At 54.3% G+C, this 17032-nt stretch overlaps 1 protein-coding gene across 2 annotated transcripts in view; it reads left to right on the top strand.

Annotated features, from left to right (window-relative positions):
- Window positions 1-17032, top strand: part of LOC144121464 (uncharacterized) — a 400927-nt gene that overhangs the window by 341354 nt on the left and 42541 nt on the right. The window lies entirely within an intron of this gene.

Here is a 17032-nt window from a genome sequence, read left to right as displayed (position 1 = left end):
AGGAGCGATTACTCGGGCTGTCCCCACCTCCGAAGGGTGACCTTTACTTACTTTCCCCGTATTGCGTCTTGCGCGGAATGGCGCATTCGCCGGCTAATGGCGCAAAGTGCTCGGCGACCGCCGGTTCGATGATCACGCCTTGTGTCTTCGCTGCGCACCACCGCCCTCGGTGGCCATTTTTCCGCCCTTCGCTTTTTTTCCTTCTGCGGAATTTCCTTCGGAAAACAATCTGCCGAGACGTGCGCACGCGCTATACTCGCGAAAGCTAAATGTGGGGAAGGGGGAGGGAGGGGAGACGTGTCATTGGGTTAAGCACGGCCAATTATATGCGCTAGCTACGAGCGTGCACGTGTATCGCGCGTCAGCAAGAAAGCAGCAGGAGCTGCCGTCAGGAACGAGCGAATGAGTAATAAGGCAGGGAAAAGAAAAATCGATGCCGAATGGCGCGGGGATGGCGAAGGGACAACGGAAGCGGTTGCGACAGAGGCGAGGGGGGGGGGGGGGGGTAAAACCGGCAGCCGAGCAATTCGTGTCTGCCATCATAACTCGCGCCAGTGCGGCTTCAACACCTGTACACGGCCGGATGAGCCACACCTGTTTGGAGTGGCAAACTGTTCTTGTCTCTTCGTGGTTGTTGCTTGAGTGTTTCGTTTAATTCGCCGCTTCTTTTTCCATTCTCTTGCGCTGAGCGGATTAAGTTTGGAGGCCGCACCTTGCACGGGAGAGGCTGCAGTTTGCCCGCTCAATTGACCTCGCCTCGCAGCTTAGGTGTGCGTCTACACATTGCGCGCTGGACCGAATAAGGAGCGGCTGGCGCGCGTTTGCGGTGACGCAAAAACGTCAGTGGACGTGTTTGCTCGGCGAGAATTGGACGCGCAGTTTTCGTCCCACGGGCCCTCCCCTCCCTGTTCGCACCTCCGCACTCGACGAAGAGAGGGTCAGACGAAAGAGCTCGACCACAGGAACCGCGACGGGAGGCGCAGGAGACACAGGGGCAGAGGAAGACGAGCTGCTTCTGTGAATTCAAAAGGGGAAAAAAATAAGCAAAGATAGAGACGACGATCTCCGAACAAAGTCAGCAAGCTACCGACTACGCTAACACCAGCAGCAGCAGCAACAGCTAGATCTCGCCGCCGCCCGCCTTCTACACTTACCACCCGTCGACGACGACGTCATGGGAAGCTACCGGAAGACCGGTGCGAGCGAAGAAGGGAGCGCGCAGGAGACGAGAGTGTTTGCCCAAGTCAAGTTCGGCAACGTGCGAAAGACAAGGAGCCACGTTTGCCCGCCCACTGCTTCCCCTTGTCGGCGTATATAGTACAGCGGCGCGTCGCGTACATTCTTCTTCTTCTTCTTCTTCTCCTCAAGTAATATGGCGTACATTCTGTAGCTCTTCTTCTTCTTCTAGACTGGCCCTCTCGTGCCAAAGAGCGGCAGCGGAGAAGCGTGCGAAATGTTCACGCACTCCGGCCGTGTTTCGGCGGGGGGCCTCCGTTCCTTCCTGCGATGCGCTGTGTCGACAGGAGGTCCTTCTTTACGCTGCCCCGGCGGCGACGCAAACACAGACAGACACACACACTCGGCACAAAGGCCGCGGGACTCCCTGGGAGGGCGGACAGCCCCCGCGGCGAGGAACGTACGACGCCGCGCGCAGGATTGTGTACTAAACAGCGGCTGCTGAGCTCGTGCGCGTTTATTTGCGGCGGGAAATATGCGAGCACGCCGACGCCTGGGGTCTCGTTTTGCGTCGTTGTTTGGTCGGTACTTCTTCTCTGGCGCGGACACGCAGCTCTCTATATGCTCCCGCGCGTGGGGCGAAAGCTTTAAACACATGGGGAGGTAGTGGACAGAGGGTGTCTTCTAAATGTTGCTCACTGTCTCTAGCATGTGGCGTGGTAGAAATATTGCTTGTTTTGCTGTCCGCGCAGCTGCCGGCTTATGTGGTGCCGAGATATCTGGTTGCAGGCGTCATTTCTCCAAAACTTCGCGATCTGATCAAGGTGCGCGGAAGGCGTCGTAAGCGGAGTCAGGAACTTGATGATGGTAGTGATGTTTTTTTGTGTGTGTGTGTGGCGCAGGGGCGTCTGCTTCCAAAGAGTGCCATGACACGAGGTATTTTTTTCGTTTGCTCAAGATGGGGTCGAAGACCCATTTATCAAGTATTTCACCCTGAATTATCCGAGCACCAGGCGAGGGGAAGCTTATACCCACTGCATCACCGGTGGGTACCCGGCGGCACTGGGGATCGAACCCCGCACCCCCCGCATAAAGTCAGGAACTGTCGTCGCGGTTGTAAATAGGCGTTGTTTTCCACGTACGCCAGCAAGCTGGCCATCTCTCCTCCTTCTATACGCGTGTACTCATTTTTATCGAATCTGAAATAGGCCCCTTCGTTCGCGGTCGCCGTGTCTTCTCCCGTCCTGGCCGGAGCAGACAGTTTGTATACGAGTTAAGTCCACTTCCGTGTATTTTACGGGGTCGGTCGTGCGGAAAAAGACGCGCTCACTCAAGTGTTCTGTGTCTCTCCCGTATAGCAAGCTTACTACTGCGAATTTCGGCGTGAAGGGCCCGTCCTTGTCCCTGCGGCTTCGAGTATACCCGCATGTCTGTAGCCGCTATACGTCCGAGGGGAACACGGCACACGTCGTTCGCGGCATTCCTTTTGCACTCGTCACAGTTGTCGACAAACAGAACAGAAAAAAAGAAACAAGTGGGTAACTCTGTCACACTGTTTATCTTCTCGGGCAGGGTTGCGAAGAGCGGCCGCGCTAATAGCGCTCAGCCGAAGGCCCACCCACGAACGGAGGACGACCGTGGACAATCCTTTGGGCCGCCACGGCCGCAGACGAACCATGGAGGATGCCGTCAGAGCCACGCCGCGTTCAGCGTGCGAGAAAGAGAGAACGTCATGAGCGCACAGCAAAACGCACGCGCTATCGAGAAGGCGTCGTTTCGGTTCCTCGTGTGTATACCACGACGCCTTTAGGCGCGGCCACGGTCTTTCTCTGGCACGCAGTAGTGGCGGCAGCAGTGGAAGAGCGCTCACGGCAGCCGATGTGACACGCTTGTCCGCGAACGGGATCGAACGCACATTACTAAACTGCCTAACGGAACGCGCGCACGTGCGCACCGTTAAGTTTGGACGTGTGCGGAGGCGTGGGGGCCATGATGGATGTTGTGTGGGTGACTTCCTGCGGGGTCACGTCGAGGTCGCGGCGTTGGTACCGCGGATCAGCGTGACCCGGCCCTCTAGTTCGAAGGCCTACATTAAAGACAAGCCACGGGATGGATGCATGTGTGCGTGCGTACGTGCGTGCGTGAGCGCGCGCACACCAGGGTGCGTTTAGGCGCGCGAAGTCGGAGAAACAACGAGTTGGGAGGGGTGACGAGGGAGCTGTGCGCGCGTCTGCGTTTCGCCAAACGTGCATGCCTCGGAACGTTCGCGCGTGTAGGTTTTTGTTCGTGCGTGTTGGCGCGTTCGCGCCTGTAGCGGTTGTGGATGCTGTTGTGTGACCTTTCGCACCTGGGGATTTGATGTGCGGCCCGCTATTCGGGTCGCCGCTGCACCACGGCCTGAGTTACGGGCTGTTCGGATCTCGCCACGGCGCCGACTGCGCTGTGTAGCCCCGGCGTGAGAAATGGAAGGCCGCACAGGGCGTCCCTCTTCGGCCCGCGTCTGGGGCTCGCGTGACGCGCTTTAATCTAGAGGCACTGTATACACAGGGTGTATATTATATATACAAGTTGCCGAACATAGGGTGTGTGCACTCGTCGTTGATCTGCCTTTGCCTCTCGATTGTTGCTCGCTGCTTTCTTTTTTTTTTCTTTTGCCGTCTCTCCTGTGTCTGTGTGGAGCCTGCGGTTAGGAATGACCCATTGTTTCGGCAGTTTTAAACCATCCTTGGTGGTCTTGGTGATTATTTTTCTTTTTTACGAAAATGGGGTTTAAATTCTTCGAACAACTCAGCTTTTTCTGCAGTATATATTTCGCTGAAAACCTTTCAAGAGGCGCTGGTATAAAATCAACGGACGTTAATCTCCCTTCACGCCCCGCCCACCCCCACATCAGGAGTTCAGTTGGCTTACGTTGGTTTCGCCGGGAAGACCGTCCATATCTCTTAACCCGCCTTGTCCTCGACAGCATCGTTAGGGGGCGTTTTAATTTTGTGCCGAGAACAGATTTCCTCTTCGGACGAAAGTAGCCGAGATGCTAACCGAGTGACTCGCACGATACAAGCGTTAGCAAAGGCTTTGTCCTCGTCGGAGTCAAGCTATGTGCGGAGGCGGCTAGCCAGGTCGGCCGGAGGAGCGACCATCGGGCGAAGGGCAACGGCGATGCCGCCGCAAGCGCGCGGGAAGAGGCGACCCTTTGGGCGACCTCCGCCCGCCGCTTGGGACAGCCCCATACATCAGGGCAGCCCGCCGTCGGAAGCAGGGAACGCGGCTGCACCTCGCTCGCCGGAGTACCTCCGCTGTTGGCCAGTCCCACGCGCCTGCTCGGCTATCTCTCTCTCCTTCCCTCTCCCTCCCTCCCGACTCCCGCGTTCGCAATATTACTCCGCCCTGTCTCTCTCGCCCCTTCTCCTCCTCTGCTCATTTGACTTCGTTGTGCATCGCCCTCCAACCTTCTTTATACCCGCTGCAGTTTCTAGCGTGGCAAAGGAACGGAGTGAGGTTCTAAATTTTTGAGCCTGTTCGCTGCGCCGTCGGAGCTAGTAAAATGCGTGCACACTTGTGTACTACACTCCGTGCACTCTTTGCTGCCCTGGCGTTATGAATGGAGGCAGTCCCGCCGAGACCTCCGCACTTGGCTCTGTGGTTACTTGCTGTGAACGCAGCGGCGTGGGTGTGACTTGTGGACGTGCCTCTGCGCATCTGTACCGGTCTCTTGCGCTGCGTGCGGAAACTGGTCGGCTGTCGCTGGGTCGGCCGCGTTCCGTGCCAGGCTTTTCGTTTTCTTGCTTCCGAATCTGTGAGCAGGAGGCTTGCGTATTGACGTCTTAATGAGCTGCACATTATGATCGCCCGCTGCCGTCAGTACTAATAGAGTGGACCGCCTTAAGATCGCACATATTTACCGACAGCTATAGGTCATGTAGGATATATGAGAGCGGATACAACTTTCAAGAATGCATGAAAGGGGAAAATGAAGGCATTATTTGCCGTGATTCCCGTGGTTCGCTTTGATGACCCTCCCGAATTCAAATTCTACTTTCGAATGCAAAAAACTGCCGCATTGCCACGTTAGACTGGGAGCAGCAGCAGAGCATCTTGCTTGAGAAAACAGCAGAAAAATGTAAACGCAAATGTAAGGACAGACCTGGTAATTATCGCAGTCCGTGGAGGCCAGAGCTTCCCCGCTAAGGTAGGAGCCAAGGTGGGGAAGCGAAGGAGGTGCCGAGCTGGGGTGCGATGAAATAATTTCGGCCTCCTTAAGTTTCTTTAGCCCCGCCGCGGTGGGTCAGTGGTTAGGGCGCTCGACTACTGATCCGGAGTTCCCGGGTTCGAACCCGACCGCGGCGGCTGCGTTTTTATAGAGGAAAAACGCTAAGGCGCCCGTGTGCTGTGCGATGCCAGTGCACGTTAAAGATCCCCAGGTGGTCGAAATTATTCCGGAGCCCTCCACTACGGCACCTCTAACTTCCTTTCTTCTTTCACTCCCTCCTTTATCTCTTCCCTTACGGCGCGGTTCAGGTGTCCAACGATATAAGAGACAGATACTGCGCCATTTCCTTTCCCCCCAAAACCAACTATTATTATTAAGTTTCTTTACTACCCGCTGACATGGCACAGCCCAATTCTGCAGAAAATTAGGCTCGTAGAACGTGCAATTCACGTGGCATCGGTACAACACACTCACAGTCCGCACCAGCAAGCCCTGACACGAGCAGAGAATTGAAGTCGTGTCTGCTAGAAAGATCTGAGTACGTAAGACAACCAACGTGGCGGCTGGAATGACGCGCCTTTTTCTGGCGACCGTATAGTGTAACATGACGACCGAAGGCCTTCCGGCCAGCGGCTGCATAAAGACAAAGTCGACCGACACAAAAGCGGCCGCCACTAATCACGGGGCCTCGTACACTTTGAATGGGAAGCAGCCAGCGCATGTGGCGCGGTCGAAATAGAAGGAGACGCAACGCGAGCCAGTTGCAAGAGCTGCATCTCGTCGAGCCGTTTGTGTTCTCCGCCACAAGCCAGCTGCGTCGCATATGGAGAACAAAAGCGCCCAGCGCCGCTCTTCCGAGCACTCATCTCGGCGGGCTTGCGCCAGGATCAGGTTGAGAGAGGGACAAGAAACGAGCGGAGAGGGGGTTCGCTTTCTCTCTCCGCACTGCGTTGTCTACGTTGAGCAGGCATCGCTGTACCTCCGCAGACACAGTTCGATGCCGCCTTGCGGAAGGCTAACCGCGGCGACGTCATCTCCTTCTTGTTTCTTCTTTTCTTTATTCGCCTGTGTAGTGTTTCCGGCTCGCGATTCCGCCCTCGCTGGCGGCGCGGGAGGCAAGGGGAACGTGGGAACGAAGGGCCCGACCATTCTTCTTGTTGGCTCGAGGGGGCTCGGCTCCTTCTTGGGCTGGGCTTCTGGTTTGTGAGCGTCGCTTCTGCCTGTACGTGTGTGTGCAGTGGGCTTTTAAAGTACGCGTGATGCTGAAAGGTCGTTTGTCTGTGAGATTCTACTCGTCTCTGATGGCTCTGCTGCCCCGCCTTGCTCGTCTCGTCGTAACCCGCGTCGTCGATGCGAAAACTTCTGCATAACGCGGTGTGCGGTTGGTAGGCCGCGCATTCGCTTTAGGAGGGGATCGAGGACAAAGTGCGCGTTGCTTGCCGGGATATGCGATTTGTTTTCGACCGACATTTGGCCTCTTATTCGCGAGGGGACGCGCGGAGATGTGTGCGAACGTCCGCTCTGCTTTTAATGCGCGATTGATTCGACGTCCTAAGTGCCGCGCGCCTCTTGCGGCGTTTCAACTATATACGCCCTGAAGTGCGCCACTCACCCTACCGAAAGCATTGCCTCACTCAGTAAACAACCGCAAGCAGGGCCCTCCTTCACACTAGCCCAGTGTGACCGGCGCTTGTGTGTGCATCTTAGTTACGCATGCATAATTTGCGGGTAACACCCTCCGGAACCGGCACCGATTCAGATTTTGTGCGCGAGCGAATTTCTAGTTTGACGAATTGCTGACAACGCATTAATTTAATGCCTTTTTAATGTTATGTATAACTTCACCATATACGATAGTGTTGACCGGTGTGTGTTTAGGTCATAATAAACTCACTTTAACCAGCTCCGCAAATGATCGTTGCATTCAGTCGCGATTTCAGTCAACCAACGAAAACTCGTGCAATAGAGTCAGTTGTACCGTGAGGTCTAAGAAGAGAGACCTCGCAATCCGAGCGCTTGGCCCCGTTAAGCTGTGAAACCCCGTTATATCAGGAAGAAAGCTCGCTTTTTAATGCGAAAGCATTAAAAGCCTCCTCTGGGGGAATGTCATCGCCCATAAAATTCGTCCATTGGCTGACAGGAAATGACGTCACCAGAGCGGGTAATTCGCATTGGCTTGAATGCACTGACGTCACCAGACCGGAACTGATGTTTCTTCCCATAAAGGCATCAACGGTGTCTGAAGCTATCGCATTACCAACACATAGGGTAATTATGCGCAGCTGTGAATTTTTATTACAGCATACGAGACGTCGCCATAAATTTGCTGATCTGCTTCGTTCCTGGCCTCGCGTTACATTCCAGGAAATACGCTTTCTCGTGCGCTCCTCTCCGTCTGCGTGCACGTTCGCACAAGCGCTCGTGTTTTGCACGCAAACGAGTGAGACAAGCTGGTTCCAATGTATACTCTACACCTATCGCATCGCGAAGAACAAACAAAGCCTTTCGCTGTAAAACCACCCTCGCCGGTCGTTTGTTTCGTCGCGATCTGTGTCAGTGCAGTTAATTGCGTGCGAACGCACTGCGGATGCGCGAACAAGAAAAAAGAGAAGAATAAAAAAAACAGACAGCTTGACGTAGTATGTCTAACGTGCGGGCGCGCGGTCGTGCCAGAAAACAAAGCTGTCCCGTTCTAAGGCGCGCGGTCGCATCGGAGAGGGCCGAGACACGCAACGCCTCAGACATTCGCTTCGAAGTCGTTATCTGCACCGCTTTTCGCCTTGCCGTGTACCTTAACACCGCCGCCCTGCCGGCTCTGCACACAAAACGCTTTCGTCGTCGCGATCTCCTCCCGTGGAAGTCGATGGGAAAAGAAACATCCGCGACCCGCGCGGCACTTCCAACAAGGAGAGGCACACAACGCGTCTTGCGAGTGTGTGGGCGCGCGTTCCTCTTTAAAGAAGACAGAAAATAAATAAAGGAAACGAGGGGGGGGGGGGAAGAGAGGGGGAATTCAACAGCCATAACTTTCGTATCGGAGACTCGAATGCTGGGCGGTTGTTACCTATGTCGCCCGGTGCACCATCGTTCCTCGTCGCGATAAGGCGCCTCGCGATGCCAGCGTCCGAAAAGTTTAAGCGGGAGATTTCGATGAGGAGGGGGTTGCGGGGGTACAAAGCGGGGGGGTGGGGGGGTGGGGGGGGGGGGGCTATCGCTGAGCCGTCGACGACGTTGTTCTATGCTTGCGTGGCTTGGAGTCGATGTGGTGAATTCTCTGTCTCCGCTTTTATGTACGAGGGCTTCTCACGAAAAGACGAGGCGATATGAGCACATATAGTGGCCTAGACGTTGATTCATCTTGGGGCTCCGTCTCAGTGAATGGCATGCCGCTCGCATCGTGTGTTTTCGCTGTAACCTTTCCTTACAAATGCGGATGGCGGGTTCATGAGAAACGAGGACAAGTAATCGTTAGTTGACGAAGCGTGCACTCCCCCGCTCGTCTCCTTCCTTGCTCATAAATTTCCGGAATTTTTTTTTGTGATCAACTTTTTAAGTTCCATATGCCATGGTTGGACTATGGGTCGTAGTTTGGCTAGTTTACGTGTTCATTCCAACGAAAGAATGGGAGTACATAATTACAGCAGGTATTTGAAACGAATATACGGTGATCGAAGGTCTGTCAGTGCCCTATCTCTCCTCACTGATGTAGTGGCGATTCCTGTACATTCGCTTTAAGGGTAGCAGCAAGACTTTTCTTTTTTTGTCACAAAACCGAGTTTCTCGTTTTTGTCTCCGACTACCACTGGGCTCCTTGGTTGTAGTACCGCTCTCGCAAACAAAGACGGTGAGTCAGCGCTCGCTCCCACGAACCGCCACATCTGTAGAGAACGCGCGCAACCGCCTCCAGTGAAGGCAAGAAAAAAAAAGAAGGAAGAAACATCGCGGTGCCCTTATAAGTACTCAATTCAAGGAGGGGAACGAACAAGAGAGGTCCGCGCAGTCACATTTGAGCAGAGAGAAGTTTCGCAACCTGGCCGTCGTCGACGAATAATAATAAAAGGGAACAGTGCGAAGGCTGCCTGACCGTAATCCCCGCCCGGCCCCCTCGCTCTCCGGTGCGCGCATATGCGATAGCGCCCTCTCTTGGTTCTTTATTAATTCCCGTCGTTTTCGATCCTTCCTGTGTGATGCCGCGCGGCGCTGCCCTTGCAGGCAGCGGCAACCGCTCGCGCCGCGGCGAAAGTGACCCCTAGCCTTGGCGGCCCGCCTGGGCTGGGTGGGCCCCGACAGAGCCTGTCCCCACTGCGAAGGCGAGCGCTCTCTGCCAGCCGCGAGACCGTGGGAATGTGGGCGCCGCACGCGAGCGCTTGCTCGTTCCACCGGTGATATTGTCTATCGCGCCGTCCCCGCGTCTCAATCTGAGCGCCGCGCCGGACTCTCTTCTTTCACAGAAATTTTAAAAAGAAACATGTTTTTTTCTTTCTCCTGCTCTAACGAAACGGTCGCTCGCCCATAGTCCGCCCTCTTGGGCCCATATCATTGTGCTTGGCCGCCTCTGCTGCCACCTGGGAGTGAACAAGGCCACCGTGGACTCCCTCCCCCCTCCTTCTCTCTGTTTCTCCACCGTCCTTTCTTCCTCCTTCGTTTCTTTTCTTTCTTCCCCGTTCAGCGCGTAATACAGCCCTTTCCTCGGTGCCTGCCCCAGTGTTCTTTCTTCCGAGGACCGTTGATATTGTGCCCCGTTTCCCTTCTTCACGAGCGTCGGACGGCGGGGTCCTTCCTTCCCACGCCGCGAGAGGAATGCACGTGCGATCCGCCGATATGCATATTAGACATTCTGTGCAGTGCGTGTGATCTCAAGAGGGCAGGCTGCCAGGGAGCTCCGTTTATTTTTTTCTTCACTCGTAAACAGAGCAGAGCTTCGGTTCCCCGATACGGACTTGCCGGAAGAAAGTTAACGATGGCTGAACATTTAACGAACAACGCCTAAATGTTTCGGTTAGAGGAAGACATCGGCTTGCTCGGGTTATCTTTACTTTTGGTGTACTTCGATCTAGAGCATCTGGGGCCGCGTTCCTAATTGTTTCCTGGGTAAAGCTTATCTCTCCTCGAGTAAGTGTATAGAGCAAAAGTATTAATTACAACAATGCGGGAGAGGTGTAGGGGTGTGCTCTGCGCTAACATTCAATCAGCAAAGACTTTCTTTTAGGCGCAGTGAACGAACATTCGTTGCAGTCGGCATCAGTTTAACTTTAAGCTCCCTGTTCCTTCTCATATTTGTCAACTTTCGGCGAGCGTTACAAAGAGCACTAAGCTGTCCGTGCCAGGCTAACAGTAAACTAAAAGAATGAAGGGTGCAGAGTTCCAACGTAACCTGCCTGCTAACACGCTCTCGAAGAGTGTGTCAAACGCAATGTGGCGATAAAGGGGACACCGTATCAGGTGAGAGTGCTATCGTGTTGTCGCTGCATGGTGCTGTTGAAACACGCCTCAACAGAACTCTTAGCTCCACTGCGGTTGCGCCTTGACAAACGTGCTCTAACGAAAGCCGGTGCGGCTACTTCTACACGAGTGGGCGAAAGCTTAGCCTGCACTATTCCCTGGTGCATGCCATTGCTGGAAGTGACCGTCCCAGGCTGTAGCACACCGCGACCGAGATAAAGTGCGCTGGCTAAATCATGCAACAGTCGACCATGAGGGGCGAGTGGCAGTGAATTCTAAGCAGACATAGATAGTGCGGACGGGGAAAGATATACGGATGCAAGCACGCTGCATACCGGGGGCCAACACATAAGACGACGGACGTGGTCCTTACAGTATATATACATACGGCTGTCGGTACCTCTTTCAATGCCACCCACCTACATGTGCTGGTCGATAACAGTCCGCGGTCGGTGTGCTTGAAGGCGCTTGTATTTGTCTGTAGCGGCTTGTGCGGAGCACAATTCATGTCCCCCACCCGCGGTGTGCGGTCGGGTTCATAGCACACGGCGCATGCACGTGCATTCCAAAGCGTCGCCGAATCGGTAATTCGCGATTTTACATGCGCAGTCATCCTCCAAGGCCTCCGCCGACTCGATAAGCGCGCACGTTCCTCGCCGCACGTGTACACTAAGCGGATATGCGGTGAAGGCATGAAAACAAGCAAGAAAACAAGCGTAAACAGGAGAACTAGGAAAACAAGAAGGAATATAGAAGCAGGTAAAGGAGCGAACGCAGGTAGCTTAAGCTTGCGCTGCTCGCCGCTGGCTTTAGGGTCTGCGGCTCTGGGGCACGCGCACGTGTATACATACAGGTCTGCGCACGACGGGAAAGAACAAAAAAAGTAATGAAAATGCGTACAAGACGAAACGCTGCACTGCGAGCGCCAGAAGGTGTGTTTTCTTTGGTGGCCCGAGGCTAAGCTCACAGCGCTGGCCGGCCGAAAATCGACCTTGGTTGACCTTTAGTCGACCAACTGGAATGACGACTGCCGCGGGCGCAAACAGCAGCGGCGGCAGAAGCGGCGCCGCAGTTCGCAAAGGCGAAGCGTCTGACCGCTCGCGTTGGGCCTCGTTCATGTCTGTTGGGGTGTTATAGCTGACGAGCAGACCTCCACAGAAGCCTCTAGGCGAGATAGCAAAATCCGTATACAGGGAAGCACAAAAGAAGGCCTGAGACATGAAGAAAAAAGTGTACGACCGCCATAAGAGCTATAGTCGACCAGGACCGATCGCAAAACGGAGAACATCGGCATGTTGAACTCATTTGCGTGTTTCGCTTCATCCAATATGCATACGCTGAGGTTCGCTCAGCACGTTTGGCGCTTGTGGAAAACTCTGGCGGCATTAAGGTGAGCTGAAGTGCTCACTGGCGCACTGCAGAACCAGTCGCCTCCTGGCGCACAGCCTGCGCGGGGTAAACGCTGGTTAGCACCTCGGGCATTGCGGTAAAAAAAGGTTTCCAATACATAAACGCCTGCGGCATAACAAGGCTGTGAGCGCTACCGTACTGCACACGACTTCAGTCGGGCACTGGGCACCGAGGCTGCGCTGGGTAATCGAACGTGCTGTGTTCAATACCCGCAGGCGTCTGTTCAACACAGCGATCGCTTGTTGTCGTCGACATGCGTTAGCCAGGAAGAAAAACAAATAAGCAAAGACGGCTGCTTCTCGGTTTAAAACGCACACCTGCCTGCCGAAGTTGCTTCCCGCGCCTCTTGACAGCTCACCCGTCGCGCGTGCCGGTTCCCAGCGACCACATCTCACCCCCCCCCCCCCCCCCCCCTCCTTTTCCTCTTCTCTTTGCGGGCGAGTTTTGTAAACAGGACGTAACTCAACCGTGCATTGTGTGCACCCTGTGGGCCAAGCGGCTGGCGACTTTCCTCGGGGCGTCAGCCTCGTCTCCTCGTCGGCTGCGCGGACCACGTTGTGTTGCCGTTGCCGCTCCCCCGCGGGCAATTCTCTCAATCGGCGATTTCCGATTAGAATACAATGGACGCGCGGCGAGCCGGCCCGCGCACGATGCCCGGCCGATCTCTGGACGCGAAGGTGGCGGAGGAGGGGACTCGAGCCCTCGCGCGCGCATACACGCCGCCGCCGCGCGCTCGCGAGCCTTGACACCGTCGCTCGCTCTCACAGTGGGGTGGAGCAAAGGCGCTTTGCCGCTTGCCCGATGTGCGAGAAGGGAGCGTGGAGGCTGGCTGACCGACTATACCCGCCACCAGACGGCGCCATTACATGACTCCGTTGGACTGGTTGAGTATGCGCACCGGCTCGGACAGCGAATGAAACGCCAACGACGGGACGTTATGCAAATGGGAGCACCGAAATTTCGTTGTTGGAGGTTCAGGGCAAGCTCCTTCGGTCGTCGTGTGATAAGCGCCCCTTCGACAGACACTCAACGTGTGATGGCGCTCGTCACAAGCCGAGAAGGGGCCCTCATCAAATGAGTTCGGGACGCGCTCGTCACGAGCTTTCTCAGCTGTGGACGAACGACTTTCGTGAACCAGAACTTTCCTAATTTTCCTTTTGCGTTTTCATTTGTACCGTCCTCGTCGTGTTTCACACGTGCCTGGTGGCAAAACTGTTAGCTAGCGAACTGTATAAAATCGCGGTTAGGCATTTGTGTCCGTGGGTTATCTGGTGCAGTTAGCATTGTCAACGACCGGAGCACGAACAGAAACAAGACCGTTATATGGTTGTTTAATTGGAGGCGCTGTTCAAGAGAACTGCGGTTCAGCTGTGGAAAAGATGGTCACATATTCTCCTCAGCGAGCGATTACTATAGCCGGATACAACTCAAGAGTGAAGCGGCTTTTCCCTCGTCAAAGGACTCCTTTCCAGCCAATGGCGTCGGGCAGTAATAATCATCTTGCTAGCATGGCAATCCGGAGAAGGGTAGATGAAAGGGACAGCCCCCTCCCTCCATGTTCGGGGATGGCCCCTTGCCTGTACTGTCACGCTAGCATGTTCATGAGAATCGGCCGACACCATTGGCTGGAAGGGGGCCCTTTGAAGCGGAAAGGCCGCTTCCTTCTTGAGTTGTATCCGACTGCGCACTCCGGCGGCCGCTGTTTCGATTCAATTATTTCTTTTTTTCTCGTCTTTTCATTTTGCTCTTTCACATATCATGCCCTCTACAGCCTAATTAATCCTCTCAGCCTCTTGTCGGTTTAATCGGGCTCTTGCTCAGCATGTCTCTTATTTGATCTATCTGTCCTTATTTGACTAGTGTATACCCACTAGATTCACTCGTCTGTTATTTCACATTATTTTTTCTCCATCGCTTCTTCCCCGTGGGCACAGCAAAGATTGATTATCCTTCATGTTGCTTTCGATACTGGATTCTGTCGGCCCAGTCAGTGATTAAATAACTTCTCGTATTATCGGTTTCCGATGCGCTATGCAGCCTACTTACTTCTTTTAAGTGCGCTAAAAAGAAACTTTCAAAGAAAGAACTTGCACGTATCCTCTGTTCCGGGCTGGCTGCCAGCATCCCATCACTTACTCGTTAACTTAGATCGCGTCAAAAGAAGAGTAATGAGCCCGGTGCGAAACAAAGGTGAGTAGAATAGCGTTACGGTCCCAAATGTGGGTCAGGGTGTCCGGCATTAAGCTCTCATAATAAAGAGTAAATATGAACGGGGCAAACGTGACAGGACAGAAAGGCAGTGAGCGCCCAGCTTATATTTTTTTGCTGTTTCATCGTGGCCTAGTTAATCACGCGCAACGTCCGTTCATATTTAAACTCGAATGTTTTCTTTTTATACCCTTCCCGCTTTTCATTCGCTACTGTTCTTGGACAGCTCGGACGTACAGCCCCCCCCCCCCACCCCCCCCCCCCTCCTCGCTCTTTAGTCCGTCTTCGCGCCGCCTTAGATTTCCGCCTGTATCCTCGGCCCGTTTAAGAATTCTTTTCCCTTTCATCGCGCTTCACGGTTCGTCAAGCTGCCGCCCAGCGAGCGCCCGACGCGGAGGTTGCGGATTGTTTTCACATGCGTGTGGAAGAGGACGCCATTATTTGAACGGCCCTCGACCGGTGCTCGCTTGGTGGCCGACGCATATTTGAGTTTCTTTTGTGCGTTTGTTTATTTGCGTCAAGCCCGGCGGCGCGCTGCGCTGATCGCCGACTGGCCGTGTGCGGCCACGGGTTGTACGCATTCTGAGCACTTATGGCTTTGCCATGCACGTGTGAACGCACACACAAATACACACACGCACACACATGGGGGCAGTGCAACTTGAACGCGATTCGCTAACGTCGAGCGTTTGTGCCTTGCTTGGCGCGCCGATTAGTCATGGGAAAATGAAGATGACTGCTGCACAGACCCAAGGGCTCTGCAATAAGAAGTTCGCTTTGGAGCACCCGGCTTTGGAGTAATTGGTGTACTACTACAACTACTACTATAGAAGCGAAGCGGCAGCGGCGGCCGAGCGCTTTCCTCTCTAAATTTTTCGTTGTGTTGTTTTGCCTTATTTTCTGTTTGATTCTTAAAGGCGGCAGGCTCGGCATCTTTGCAGCTAGGAGTCAAAGAGAGGAAGATTGCGTTTAAAAAACTGAACCGGTTTTCTGAGCTCCCGAGCGCAAGCTAACGAGGTGTACGTTACGCTAGCGGTGCGCGGTTACTTCCTTCCCTGACCACTGAGTATGCTAATGGCGCCTGGTGAACACACACACACACACACACACACACACACACACACACACACACACACACACACACACACACACACACACACACACACACACACACACACACACACACACACACACACACACACACACACACACACACACACACACACACACACACACACACACACACACACACACACACACACACACACACACACACACACACACACACACACACACACACACACACACACACACACACACACACACACACACACACACACACACACACACACACACACACACACACACACACACACACACACACACACACACACACACACACACACACACACACACACACACACACACACACACACACACACACACACACACACACACACACACACACACACACACACACACACACACACACACACACACACAACAGAGAGAGAGAGAGAGAGACAGACAGAATGCAAAGAAGGAAAGAAGTTTGCGACAGATGTGCTATATAGCGCAAAAAAAAAGATAGAGCTCTCTTTCAAAATGGCTGCAGCGTCTAACCTCGCATTGTCGCATTGTTTCCTTCTCTACAAGCTCACTCGTAATTATAACTCTGGAGTGCGCGGTGAAAGTATCCGCCAGGCTCCTGTTTGCCAGCGAACAGTCAAACAAACCAGACTGCGGAGATAAAAGCGAGAACGAACGAACCAGGAAAGAGATTGAGGTAGAAAAAAAAGAAGGAAATTAGAGGAGCCCGAGCGTGCGCTGCTTGCATGGCGTGTGTGGGCCCGTACCGGTGAGGAGAGCCTACACGTACCATACAGTGGCCGCGTCAGCGAGACGCCGCGCGGCGGTCCCGCAAGGTCGCAATTGTGCAGCGCACAGCCTTCACGCCGTGTGCTTCCGCTCGTGTCCGATTCGACTGGCCTCGGGAAGTTTCGGCCCCTGGGAACTCGGCACCGGGCGCTGCTACTGCGTTCAAGGGCGCTGGCAATTACAGGCATCCGCCACCACCACCGCTACCGCAGGGAGAGAGGCGTAAACGCCCAGAGATCACGCGCGCCACTTCGGCGTCCCAAAACTGAGGCCAACTCCCCGTCACCGCCTCTATCCTTGACATCTTCGGCAATTTCTTTCCCTCTTTCCTTCTTATTGGAGAAAGCTAGCAAAAAGATTCGAGCGGAGAGGGGGGGTCGCGCACTTGTAGCCATTTCCTTCTGGGACGATGTTAACTCCCGACTCTGGCTTTTATCTGCAGAAATTGGCAACCCGCGATGCTTAAGGGGGTTGCATGCAGAGCTATTTATAGCACGATCACAAGGGGCTCGAGGTCGTCGGTCGCTCCGCAAATACAGCGCTTGTTTCTTTGTGATGCTGTTGGGCGTTGTGGTCATGCCAGGTTTAAACCTGCGTAATGGCTAATGGCTAGGCCAAAAGATGACAGTGAAACAAGAGCGACTCGAACACAAAGAACGCACCACTCCCCCTGAATCGGAGAAGTTACTTGAATGCAGTACCCTGACC

Source organism: Amblyomma americanum, chromosome 2 (genome assembly GCF_052857255.1).
Source record: "Amblyomma americanum isolate KBUSLIRL-KWMA chromosome 2, ASM5285725v1, whole genome shotgun sequence".
NCBI lineage: Eukaryota > Metazoa > Arthropoda > Arachnida > Ixodida > Ixodidae > Amblyomma > Amblyomma americanum.
This window is presented reverse-complemented; position numbering and strand designations above follow the sequence as displayed.